Source organism: Peromyscus eremicus, chromosome 8b (genome assembly GCF_949786415.1).
Source record: "Peromyscus eremicus chromosome 8b, PerEre_H2_v1, whole genome shotgun sequence".
NCBI classification, from domain to species: domain Eukaryota; kingdom Metazoa; phylum Chordata; class Mammalia; order Rodentia; family Cricetidae; genus Peromyscus; species Peromyscus eremicus.
This window is the reverse complement of record NC_081424.1, coordinates 10,309,710-10,322,275: the sequence shown is the minus strand read 5'-3', so window position 1 is coordinate 10,322,275 and position 12,566 is coordinate 10,309,710. Positions and strand designations below refer to the sequence as shown.

At 40.6% G+C, this 12,566-nt stretch overlaps 1 protein-coding gene across 1 annotated transcript in view; it reads right to left on the bottom strand.

Annotated features, from left to right (window-relative positions):
- Afg1l (AFG1 like ATPase) overlaps positions 1 to 12,566 on the bottom strand; it is a gene marked incomplete at its 5' end in the record, with an annotated part of 171,909 nt that overhangs the window by 70,329 nt on the left and 89,014 nt on the right. The gene's annotated exons all lie outside the window — the stretch shown is intronic.

The window sequence follows — 12,566 nt, the reverse complement described above, 5'->3', positions numbered from 1 at the left end:
CATGCAGTGAATAGTAAAGCAAAACTAAATATCACTTCATCAACCTTTCTAACCTTTATGCAAGTATTAACTGTAAATAATTTTTACACAATCCTACAACAGGAAATCTGCATATTTCTTAGCTTTGTACATACTTTACCCCAAATGAATTTCCTGTGACCTATACCTGAAAAACACAATCAGCCATAATTATCCAGTTTTGTGAGATGTTCAGGTGTTGCCTTTCAGAGTTCAAATCAACTTCAAGTATAAAAGGCTACTTTCGTCTACAAATGGCACAATATGCAAAGTGGGTTAAGTAGCCAAAAGCATCTCAGAGCACTGTGGCTTGAAAGAAGTCTACCTGGAATCACAGCGTCACAAGAAAGCTATCCTTAAGCAGTGTGACACTTGCAAAAATTGATTCGCAGATTACACACGGAGGACCGGGCTGCTGATGACTAAATTACACATGAGATATGTTGAAAGAAGAATATTAACTGGGATGCAGTCTGGGCACCGTAGTGCCTGACGGGCGGGTTTCCTCACATGGTGCCAAACAGCTGATGGAGGGGTTGGAGATGTATCGAAACAGAGACGTACAATGCTCTGAGATGGGCGTTCTGAGTCACCTCAGCTTGCTCTCACCCTTGCGCAGCACATAGGTTACTTCTGAGTTTTCAAGTGACTGATTTATTTTTGCTGAGGACTAATCTGAAAATATTTTGGGCCATCAAAGTGAATATAAATCATCTACCAAAATAAATTAACACTTGATTCCAGGTGGCTTGACTATCTCCCTGATCACTCAAAAATCTCCAAGTAATGCAATGCTTTCTCAGGAGCGAGTTCTTCTTCTGGGAGTGAAATAACAATGCACAGACTGTTGTGGACACAGAGCCAAGTCCTCAGACCTGCATTTCACTCAAAAGTAAAATAAAGTTTTCAGTAAACATACTGAGTAATATTTTAGCCAAACTGATCTCATTTAAAAATGTAAATACTGTAACTAGTAACCCACCCTCGCTTTACTTAGGGCCATTTCAATTTCAGGATAAGTTCTTCGCAGAAAGCAATCTAAAGTTATTCCCTGTACAGTTTCTTTTGACATAATGGGTGTAGGACACCCATTTCTTCCTTATAAAACAACCTTACTAGAATGTTACTGATTTTAAGGCAGAAAACATTCATCAAATTGGGAAGGACTAAAAACACAAAAACGTGTTGTCCTTTGTGCGATGTTTTGTTTAATTTTTCTATTTGGCTTTCCTGTGCACTGTTCCTTTCTTTTGCTAGAGGTGTGAGCTAAGGAGCGGAGAGTACGAGAAACGAGTTGATTTAAAAAAAGAAAAAGAAAAACAGATTTCCCAGAAAAACAAAAAACAAAAACAAAAACAAACAAAAAAAAAAAAACGGTGGTTAAGATTTAAACAAAGCTAAAGATGGTCCCTCTGAGCCCTGATGAGGTCCGATATCTCATTAGGCACAACTGAAAACTTGTGACGCATTTTTGTTTCAAGAGACTCCAAAAGTCCTTGGTGTAAGGCAGGCGGGGGTGCAGGGCCCATTCAGGCTTTCTGTCCTACACCCATTATGTCAAAAGTATGAAACACTGCCTTTATGCTGCCAGGCCCCAATGACTCTTCCCACATCAAAGGCTTTGCATCACGAGGGTTTTTTCTTCAAAATTTATTCAAGCTAAGGGCAGAGAGACAACGATTCATACACGCTAATTATGCCTAATTATCTATTCCCTTTTCTGACCAGCTCCGGCCAGGCCTAAGTGGTATCTGGATTTCTCACAACCTCCCTCTGCCCTGTCCATCCAGCTCCACAGTGGAGGCTTTGAAGAAAACAGTTGTGGCTTTTCAGAGTCGCCTCAATGTAGAGTTCAAGCAAATTAAATAATGATTCTGTTAGTTTTGACACGTTTGTGCGTTAAATATGAGGACCTCTTGGTTAATTTGGCCAGTACCTCACATCTCTTCATGGGTAGACTCACAGTAACACCCTCTTTAAAGGGGTGTCTCCTCATGTTTTCTTTTCATGATCTAAATGAAATGTTTATTGGATTAAAGTTCTTCTCTGCAGACCTCCATGGTGGCCTGTGACAAAGAGCTTAAAAGTTCTTTTAATTGGCTTGAGTTTGAAGGGAGGGAAAGGGAGAATTCTATTTCACATTACATCACTAGCCAAGAAAATCGCCATGTGTAATTAAACTAATTTATCTCATAATTCAAAGAAGCCACTAATTCATATTTAAGACACACTTCCTTTAAAGCATTTTTGTCACCACGGAACTGATTTCTTGTAATTAAACTGAAAATAACTATTTATTCAAGGAAAGGAATTCAAGTCCTAAACTATATATTCTACATTTAAGGCACAGCTGCTTGTATTTCAGTTAAAAAACAAGTATATAACTAATATATTTTATAGAAAACCTTTATTTTCATTTTACAAGACAGGAAAAATATTTTTTAAAAGCATATACCCCAGATTACTCTTCCATAGGCTTTCTAATGCAAGTATTCATTTGGAGGAAAAGATGGATAAGAATTACATCTTAAAATTACATCACAACAATTTTTAATTTTTAATCCTATTTATCCTTTTCAAGAACACAAAATAAAAACACATTACTGATGAAGTTTTTTGTTATCAATATATTTTTTCAGTAACTTTAAGTCTATTTTTCTCAAGCATATACAAAATAAGTTCACAGATGACAATTTCCTTAATTTACTTAGGCCTAAGAGTCACTAATCACAGAATGCAATACATGTCAAATGATCATTTGTTTGTCGTTAAGACATCAAACACCCAATAGGATTCAAATGAACTCTACCAGTTTGTGGGAAGCCAGAATTCTCTGGAATCCAGGAGTCTGGTCCGTTACTTCTGTTCTCCTTCGTTTCTCTCAGTTTTAAGTATTAAAAAGGCAACTCCCAAGTAAAGACATCATCACGCTGACAAAGGTGACCCCTAGAGACTGGCTCAGGTCACAGCCCAGTGAAGTCAGTTGGGTGGACACTAACCCCTAGGCTAACACACCGAGGGCCCCAGCTCCTATGCCAAAAGTCACAGGAACACTCCGGCAAATCGCTCTCAGCAGCTTTGAAAACTATACTGGAAAAAGTGACAAGATCCACTTATTTACCAACTCTAAAATCCTATGCCAGGACTGGACACAGGGTGAATGCCACAATGTTTTTCTGAAGAATAAACAACTTTTCTAAAGTTTGCAGCTGCAGACCACAGCACGGAAACATTCTCAGAGTGCTCATTAGCAGGATAAGAGCCCTCAAGAAAAGACCGTCAGAAGATAAAATCATAAGGTCCAATATACAGCTTTTTCAAAGTTTTTGATCAAGAAAACATAACAGTCCAGAAATATTACCAAGGAGAAGATTTGTAGTCATCCCTGAATATCAAATAGTACAAAATTAGTAGCAACAAAAGTGTTAATCTCGATCATTAAGTATCTGTGCATTTCATATTTAAAATCAACTCAGGCTAAATCAAATCATAATACAATTCTTTCAAATGAGCAACATTTTGTCAGAAATAGAAAATTCCTGAGTTAATGCTAGGACATTACTGTTCTCTAATTTCATTTTCTAAATGGTATTAACAAAAGAGAAAACTATACTGTAGGATGCTTTGCAGATTGGTGTCCACATATAGATATCATCCCAGCAGTCATTCACCTAAGTCTTAATTTTAACAGGAAATACAGAACTTCCAAAAGAGACAGTTTGCTGTCATTGTAAAAGACAGTCACAGAATGCTGACTTCCTGGAGGTAGCACGTCTGTGTCACAAACCTGGCAAAGACTGCTGCACAGGACATTTCCACGGGGATGTTATTTTCCGGTTGTTCTGGAGTAAAACTGATGATGGAAATCCTAAAACTAAAGTCAGAGTCACACAGAATTCTTTAACTTTAAAGTCCGCTCACAGCATTTCTTTCATTGTGGGATGAATCAAACAAAACAGTCTGTGAGCGGCAAGCGATGGAGCGAATAGAATTTTTACCCAGATATAAAGGACGGGGCTAAGGTGTCACCTGTTTCCAGAACCTGATCAGATGAGACTAGAAATGACTGCTAGCCAATCCAACCTTCAAGGCTAATATTAGTCCAATTTGGAATTAACCTAAAACAAACAAAACAACAACAACAAAAAAAACCGATTCTTCTGTCAAAATACCAGTTAGTCCTCTATACCTTTAAAATCGCAATTTTAATACTGATGATTGCACAGATTGTGTGGAATCAATATTATTCAATCACTCTACACTTAAGACATGTTAGTATTTTTATCTTATAAAATTACTGGGCACAGTGGCTCCCATCTCTAATCCTAGCACTCAAAAACCTGAGACAAGAGGATTGACACCAGCCTGCGTTCCACAGCGGGATTTGGGCCAGCCTAGCATAGAGATTAAGACTCTGTCTCTAAACAAATAAATAACAAAACAATAAATGTGAAAACTAGGGCTACAGAGATGGCTCACAAGTAGAATATTTGACCGACACGTGGAAGTGCCTGGATTCAATCTCCAAGACTGCAAACTAATATCTAAGCATGCATGTAGGTGTGCTTGTATTATGAAAATAACAGTTCCATTTGATTCTAACAAAGCCAATAATCTCAAGTTGCTGAATTATCTGAAATTGATACTAGCCACCCTCTTGACTTTTAACCCACCAAACTCCCTCCTCTCTATCACTCATTATCCAGCTTTTGAAGTAACACTTTCTCTGACAGCTACTACTGAATCTACCCTAGCACAGGGTTTCTGTCACATGAACGAGTAATATTTTCTAGGAAAAAACATGCTGTTTACACAGGTGATTTTAAGTAGCTGTTTGTCCCTCACACACTTTCCCGATGAGGGTCCAAACACTGTCTGGAAAAGGACAGAACGCAAATAAATATTTTAGGATTTCTGCTTCAGGACTCAACCCTGTTGGTAACACACACTTTAGAAGAATTACCTAGTTTTTCTAAATACCATATTGTGTCATACAGTCAGCAAGGGGTTTCAAATTGCAGACTTGAATGATTACTATATTAATTATCTTTTTATACAAGAGCACTAAGTGCCAACATGGTCCATTTTGTTTGCATGCAGTACCAGCTTATCTTGCTTTTATTTGGAGGCAGACAGAGGAAGTCTAAGTCTTACACAAATTCTCAAAGCCTCAAGTAGACAGAAGACTAGTAATAACTAGTTCATAAAGTATTAATTATTATTAACCACATTTTAAATTTACAGTCCTCATGGGTCCATCCTTTCCATGCACCCTCCCTCTATGATGAAAGCCTTCTGCTTTTCCTAGTAACTCTGACTTTAAGTTCCAATGTTAGCAGCATGATCTTGGGAAAAGCCTGGCCTGTGCCACTGTCTCTGTTCAAGCTGCTCATTCAGGTCAAGGCCTCTTCGTCATGTCCTTCAGCATCCCGTACTTAATTCAATTACAGAAGTGCTCACATGACATGATAAAAATGTTATTGCCTGAAATGTTTAATCAGATTCAATTCAACCACCACCAATTATTTTACTGTAATATCTCTATTTATAAGTTATTCATTTTGACTGGTGGTATGAAATCTTAAAAGTAATTTTCTCAGGAAATTTCATGAAGGCTATAATTCCTCCATTATCATATGTCCAAAAATACTTATCTGTGGGGTTTTTAAGTGGCTCTGAAACATAACAGGGATTTACTTATTTTTCCACTGGCCTATTTGGGACAGAGTCTTGTAGCTGGAAGTTTTCCTGTGTCCCACCCAGTCCACAGCTGCTCAGACTCAAATAAACACAAAGAGGCTTGTATTAATTACAACTGCTCGGTCATTAGCTCAGGCTTACTACTGACTAGCTCTTATTTAAACTCAGCCCATTTCTGTTAATCTATATGTTGCCATATAGATTAACAGAACGATGTTTCATTGGCATTACCTGTGTGCCATTACATGCTGCTCCCTGGACAGCAGGCTGGCATGTCCTGACTCAGCCTTCCTGTTCCCAGAATTCTCCTTGTCTGATTAACCCACCTATACTTCCTGCCTAGCTACTGGCCAGTCAGCATTTTATTAAACCAGTGTACAAAAGCATTATTCCACAGCAGAGTCTCACTATTTGCTCAGGCTAGCCTTGACTATGCAACTCCTCGGTACCAGGATTACAGAGTATGCCACCACATCTGGAACATCTGGGGTTTAGGTGTGCACAGTGACACAGATAACAAGATACCTTTTTTTTTTAATTATTTCATTTCATGCATATGCATGTTGCCCTCTGAAGACAAAAGACATTGAATGCCCTGGAAGTGGAATTCCAGATGGGTATGAGCAGCTGTGTGAATGCTGGGAATAGAACCTGGGTCCCTGGAAGAGCAGGTAGTGCTCTTAATCACTGAGACATCTCTCCAGCCCTGACACCTTTTAATCTTAACACTGTAAGAACAATTGTATTCTACTTTATTATGGTATCTACTTGAAACAGACAGGTCTCAGATCGACTTGAGGGTTTTCCCCACTAATTTCCTTTCTTATTGGTGATAGACTTTTGCTTGATCCTGGAGTTAAATTATATGACAGGAAAAATATATTATTCTTGGTGAAGTTAGAAAAATACACAGTGAACACTAAATCTGGATTTTTCTCTTTTATGAAACCTATTTTCTACTTTATCCTTAGGTCTTTTTTTCCAGACATATGATTGTGACCAGTGACTCAGGAAGCTGAGGCAGGGGGATGAGTTCAAGTCCAACATGAACAAAACAGCAAAAACTTTTCACACACACTCACAAACACGGCTCACACACACAAATTGAGGGCATGGTGACATCTTCTACCTGCTTTCCTTATCTGGTGCCGTGGCTATAATAGCTTTTGTTTTGTTTTGGTTTGGTTTGGTTTTTGGTTTTTTCAAGACAGGGTTTCTCTGTGTCACTTTGGGCCTTTCCTGGAACTCACTCTGTAGCCCAGGCTGGCCTCGAACTCATAGAGATCCGCCTGCCTCTGCCTTTCCCGAGTGCTGGGATTAAAGGCATGTGCCACCACCACCACTGGCTCAAATCTGTTTTCTTTACGAACCCCCAGTTGCTCGTATTGCTCTGGCACACCACCAACTGGACAGACATCTGACACCACATTTACTTTTATAGTGGTCAATGCTCAGTCCAGTTTGCTTTTTGCCAAAATTTTAATATGAACACCTGTCCAGATCTGCTGAGTTCCTAAGAATGATGGGCAAATCTGATCTGTCTATTTTTTTTCCTTGGAATAATAATATATGTTCATTTCAGAAACCCTATTTAATTTCATTTTTTGGTGAAATAAAATTTCATCAAAATCTGAAATTTCATTTCAGAAATCTCTAAAAGAAAAAAATTAAACCACTTAAAATACTATTATTCAGGCACAATTTCAAATTAACATTAACAGGAATGGCATGGCAGCAGACAGGAACAGCAGGGCAGCAGACAGGAACAGCAGGGCAGCAGACAGGAACAGCAGGGCAGCAGACAGGAACAGCAGGGCAGCAGACAGGAACAGCAGGGCAGTGGACAGGAACAGCAGGGCAGCAGACAGGAACAGCAGGGCAGCAGACAGGAACAACAGGGCAGTGGACAGGAACAGCAGGGCAGTGGACAGGAGCAGCAGGGCAGCGGACAGGAACAACAGGGCAGTGGACAGGAACAGCAGGGCAGTGGACAGGAACAGCAGGGCCGCGGACAGGAACAGCAGGGCAGCAGACAGGAACAACAGGGCAGTGGACAGGAACAGCAGGGCAGTGGACAGGAACAGCAGGGCAGCAGACAGGAACAGCAGGGCAGCAGACACAGGAACAGCAGGGCAGTGGACAGGAACAGCAGGGCAGTGGACAGGAACAGCAGGGCAGCAGACAGGAACAGCAGGGCAGTGGACAGGAACAGCAGGGCAGCGGACAGGAACAACAGGGCAGTGGACAGGAACAGCAGGGCAGTGGACAGGAACAGCAGGGCAGCGGACAGGAACAACAGGGCAGCAGACAGGAACAGCAGGGCAGTGGACAGGAACAGCAGGGCCGCGGACAGGAACAGCAGGGCAGCAGACAGGAACAGCAGGGCAGTGGACAGGAACAGCATGGTAGTGGACAGGAACAGCATGGCTGGAGGCAGAGCAGGATGCTGCAGGCTCATGCCTCAAACCACAAGCACAAAACAGAGAGCACACTGGGAACAGTAGTAGGCTTTGAGGTTTCAGTGACATCCTCCTACAAGGCCACACCCAGGCCTCCCCGAACAGTGCCACCAACTGGGGACCAAGCATTCAAATGCCCATGGGGCATCTCATTCAAACCACCACAAACAAGAAATGTCTTTAATCTCTGGCTGAACTTTAAACTGAATAATTGCTAAGTATACAAGACTCAGTAAAGAATAAGTCACACAAAACTGGGAAATATATAAGCATTCTGAATAGCCAGAGTAAACAAACAATTCTCTGAACACCAGTGGATTCACGGGAGAGCCTAGCCTAGCAAGTCTACATGAGTCCCTCCTTAAGTGCTGAAACAGGCCTGGAGAGCGAGCTGGTCTTTGTATATCCCATATGACTTAAAACAACCCTCCAAAGGATCAAGCTTAACAGCAAGAAATTTAACCACTGCCAAACAAAAAAAACAAAACAAACAAAAAAAAAAAAACCAGCACACTTAGAGGAAATCACAGACTCAGTGCAATGATCACTGTGTCTAGCACCCAATCTAAGTTACCAGACCTGGGTGAGGAACCAACACCAACCAGAAATGATGGAGAGGGTGGAATTTCCATATGAAGACATTTAATAAGGTGACTTCCACTTTAGGGAATGAGGAGGTGCATAATTTCAAGCCCTGGAATTTATTTACAAAGCAAATATTAAAGGACTCTGAAGTGTCAAGACGGAAGAACACCCTAAGACCCAAAGAGCAACAGGGTGGCTTTTCTCCCCCAGTGGCAGGTAGACCTGCAGGGAGGAGCTGCAGGGAGGAGCTGCCGGGGCAAGGCCAGCTTGATTTCTGTTCTTCTGCTTTGTTTTGTTTCTCCGTGTGTTTACATTGGTTGATCGTGAGGGGGCGGGGTGGGGTATTGTCTGTGTGTGCAGGCATGCCATGGGGCATGCACAGTTGTCAGGAGATAGCTTTCAGGAGTCGGTTCTCTCCTTGTACAATGTGGGTTCCAGGGACTTGACCCAGGTGAATGGCCTTTCTCTCTCTTTCTTTCTCTCTCTCTCTCTCTCTCTCTCTCTCTCTCTCTCTCTCTCTCTCTCTCTCTCTCTGTGTGTGTGTGTGTGTGTGTGTCTTCATTTGCAAACAGGAAACTCTGACTTGCGTTTCATAATGATGTTATTCACAGATGCTCAATTGTGCTTAGAGACACTGCTCTATCTGATTTCCACGAGACTTGCTCACAAGGTTGCTCGGATCCTTATTGCTACATTTCCTCCACCAGCTATAGAAAGGCTTATGAGAAGCATTCCCTCCTAAGAGAATCTGTTTCTCTTAGGATTCTGTCATTTGCCTTCTGTAGCTGGAACCTATGTCCTACATGGCATGAGCATCACTTACGAACAGAACTCTCTCGAATCATGGGGTGCCAAGGCTAAAGTATGGAGCACACACACACAGCCTGTGGGAGCACTGGTTTGTGACAACTTTAACATTTTTATCAGATAATTCTAATTCTCTGTCACTTTGATTGACGCCACTGTCAACAGATTATCTTTCCACACTAATTTGGGGTCTTCCTGGTATTTGGTAGGAGTGGGTTTTTGTTTTTTGTTTTTTTAAACTGAAACCTGGGGACATTTTTATAATCTATCATGAAACTTTGAATTTTATTTTAATTATACTTTCATAAAAAATATGCATAGCATAAAGCCGGGCATGGTAGTGCATGCCTTTAATCCCAGCACTCAGATCTCTGAGTTTGAGGCCAGCCTGATCTACAGAGTGAGTTCCAAGACAGCCAGGGATAAACAGAGAAACCCTGCTAAACAGGGAAAAGAAAAAGAAAAAACATGCATAACATAGATGTACTACCTTAACTCACTGGCCTTAAGCATATCCACTGCGTTCTCCATCCCCAGGATCCATTTCTAGAACTTTTCACCACCCAAACAGACACTCTTTACTCAGTAAACATTAAGTATTCATTCCTGTGGGACTAGAGATCGCTCAATGGTTAAGAGCTCTTGTTCTCACAGAGGACCTGAGTTCAATTCCCAGCACCCTTCTGGCAACTCACAACCATCCATAACTCCAGTTCCAGGATGCCCATGATACACAGACATACATGTGAGCAAGATAATCATACACATAAAATAAAATAAATAAATATCCATTCCTCCTTCTACCCAACACCTGGTAATCGCTAGTCTATTTTTGTTCTCTATAAATTTGTCTCCTCTAGGCAACTCATATAAACAAATTACATAAATTTCTTCCTTTTAAAAATATTCTTTTGTGCTGGGCAGTGGTAGCACACGCCTTTAATCCCAGCACTTGGGAGGCAGAGGCAGGCGGACCTCTGTGAGTTCAAGGTCAGCCTGATTTACAAAGGGAGTTCCAGGACAGCCAGGACTGTTAGAGAAACTCGGTCTCAAAAAACAAACAAACAAACAAAAATATTCTTTTGTTCCTGGCTTGTTTCACTTCGCATAGTTTTTTCAAGATTCATTCATATTATACCATGTATTAGAACTTTGGTCCTTTTTTTACTATTTTATGGCAGAATACTATTCCAATATATATGTGTATATATATAACATATTTTATTTATATATTTTATATATTAATATCATATTTATTAACTTACAGATTTTAATCATATATGATTCCGCATCATTCCTACTATCTAATCAAAATACCATTTAATTAAGAGCTTATATAAGTTCTTGTTATTTTCCAATATATCAAGCAATAAACCATAAGACTCTGTGATGAATTATAAATTCCATTTATTAGGAAGGAACATAAAGAAAAATGTATTTTACAATATTCTTTTTCCCTCAGTAAATTCTAATTCACTCTTTATTGAATTAAGATTTTGCTATTTAATTTTTAATTTTATATATTTATTTAGAGACACTGCACGTGTGTATAATGTGTGTGTGTGTGTGTGTGTGTGTAAGTGTGCCTATGTGCGCACACCCACAAGCCCTGGCACGTGTGTGGAGGTCAGAGAACAATTCTCGGGAGACAGTTCTCTCCCTCCAGCAGTGACTTTATCCAGCTAGCCACACGGCAGCCCCTCCACGAGTTTTAAAGGGGATCTCTGCTGTGTACTTCTCTTAGCTGGGCCAAAGTGAGAATCCAATACCGTCATCTGGAAATGGGCCAGATGTCACTCAGTTAAGTATGAAGCCATCTTTACTCACAATGGATCTTCACACAAACACACTGCCCTACTTTGCTCTCTGTTGCTTTGATAAAACGGTGTTCAAAGCATCTTAGGGAAGGAAAGGGTTTGTTTGGCTTTCATGAAGGGAAGCCAAGGCAGGACTCAAAGGCAGGGGCCTGGAGAGGAGACCTGAGGCAGAGATCACGCGGCTTACCGGACTGCTTTCCTGGCTCCCTTTTTCATACAGCTCAGGCCGCACCTGCCAAGAGATGGTGCCGCCCACAGTGGGCCAGGCCTCTTATATCAATTAGCAATGAAGACAATGCCCCTCAGGCAGGTCCCCCAGCCAATCTGATGGAGGCCATGCCTCACTGGCGCTTCCCTCATCCCAGTGACGCCAGTCTGTGCCAGCTTGAACAAGCACTAACCAGCACAAAGACAGACAAGCTCCAGCAGAACTGTGTTTCTTATCATTGAACTGTGTGCTGTTACACATAAGAAATCTTTCAAATGAACTGGACATTTTAGATATTTTCTAATGCAGTCTTTACTTTGATTCTTGGGCATGTCAGTTCATGCTCAATTTGAAATTATGGATTATTCATCTCTGGTGCTCTTCTCTCTTCAGAAAAATTAAGAGCAGAAAAGGGAATGAAAGTGAAATTCAATTCAGTCAGTTTAGTTGTCTATGGATGCTATTGTATATTGAATTATGATAAATTACTGGCCAAAAGGGAGGAAAGGTTTAGAGTACCCCCCAAAAATATATAGACAAAGTTCTGTGAGCCTTCTCTTTCTATAGCTTGCTATATGAAGATACTATTTTGGGCACCTATTTTTTTTTCCATTTCTTGTTTGTATTTTAGTCTCTTTGAAGAGCATATTTACTTTGGAACACAGAGAAAATCTACCTCTCCCCATGTGTGAAGTATGAATATCAAAGGGAGACATTACTGACAGTTTGGGTCCTTCTGAAAGCACTTTCCCCACATCTATAAATATCTCAGAGAAATTAAAATCCTTGGGAACCACAAATTGGTCTGGGAAACAGATGTTTGGATTCTTCTGAGTTAGTTAGTGCAGACACCAACAATAATCCAGCTACAGTGCACATCAAAGAGATGGTCTGACTGTGTGCTTAGAGGATCTGAAGCTATTGCCGCTCCTTCTTAGGAAGAATTTTTGAAGTTTAGTTTTTGTTAAATAA